The following is a 600-nucleotide window of genomic DNA, read 5'->3' as shown; positions in this document are numbered from 1 at the left end:
ATACAGATAATCTTCAATTTATGGTGGTTTGTATTGTGGTTTTTCAACTTTACAATAGTGTAAAAGTGATAAACATTTGGTTAAAAACCATACTTATTTCACCATCGCTAAATAAAGTAGCCAGCCATTGCTTTCAGTCAGCTGCATATTTCAACATAATACTTTCTACTTACAATGGGTTTCTTGGAAAGTAACTCTATTGTAAGCCAAGGAGCATTTGTACTAAAATTGGAATAATAGCATATTAACATGGTCCCTGCACAAAGATGACATGAAAATTTGTGAAGCTTTCCATATTTTTCAACCCAAAGAGTTCATCAAGACAAATAATAATCAAATTATCAAAAATAAAAGACAATTTTAAGAGCAGCAAGAGATAAGAAATGCATTGCGTACAATAGTATTTTAATACCACTATCAGTTGACTTCTCATTAGAGACCTTACAAGGCAGGGAAGACTGGGATGAAATATTCAAAACGCTGAATGAAACAAACCTGACAACCAAGGATATCTGGCAAAGCATTCTTTTGGAAATGAGGGAGACAATGGTAGCATCTTACAAAATAAGATGTTTACAAGATGTGCACAATAGCAAAACC

General features: G+C 33.0%; 1 pseudogene; it reads left to right on the top strand.

Annotated features, from left to right (window-relative positions):
- The first annotated feature begins 203 nt into the window (after positions 1-203).
- Positions 204-301, top strand: LOC126954023 (uncharacterized; annotated as a pseudogene).
- The last annotated feature ends 299 nt before the right edge of the window (positions 302-600 follow it).

This window comes from Macaca thibetana, chromosome 4 (assembly GCF_024542745.1).
Source record: "Macaca thibetana thibetana isolate TM-01 chromosome 4, ASM2454274v1, whole genome shotgun sequence".
NCBI lineage: Eukaryota > Metazoa > Chordata > Mammalia > Primates > Cercopithecidae > Macaca > Macaca thibetana.
The sequence above is the reverse complement of the archived record's forward strand: the minus strand, read 5'-3'. Positions and strand labels throughout refer to the sequence as shown.